This window comes from Penaeus monodon, chromosome 19, assembly GCF_015228065.2.
Source record: "Penaeus monodon isolate SGIC_2016 chromosome 19, NSTDA_Pmon_1, whole genome shotgun sequence".
NCBI classification, from domain to species: Eukaryota; Metazoa; Arthropoda; class Malacostraca; order Decapoda; family Penaeidae; genus Penaeus; species Penaeus monodon.
Genome location: NC_051404.1, coordinates 3,597,188 through 3,597,531, shown reverse-complemented (window position 1 = coordinate 3,597,531; position 344 = coordinate 3,597,188).

The window sequence follows — 344 nt, the reverse complement described above, 5'->3', positions numbered from 1 at the left end:
GGATGTGGGTCGATTTTCCCTGCTCGAAGTACTATAGAATGTGGGTAATGGTGCTGGATAATCGCAGATAATAATGCTAGATGCCAAAGATGCGCCAAGCATTTGGCAAGAACATTCGAATAATAGCTTTTACGCGTGGCATTAGCAAGACAATGAGGACCCTAATGTCTGATCACACAGCTGTGTCTGGGCTGATGACGGATAGGATGTTCCAAGGTGAACGGACAAGAAAACTGCATCAGTACAATTCGTACAGTAAATGATGTACCGTTGTCACTGTCAGTCTCTGTGTACATACATATGCTGAGTTGTGGTCCTTTCTTGCTTTCAGAAAAAGAAGGTTT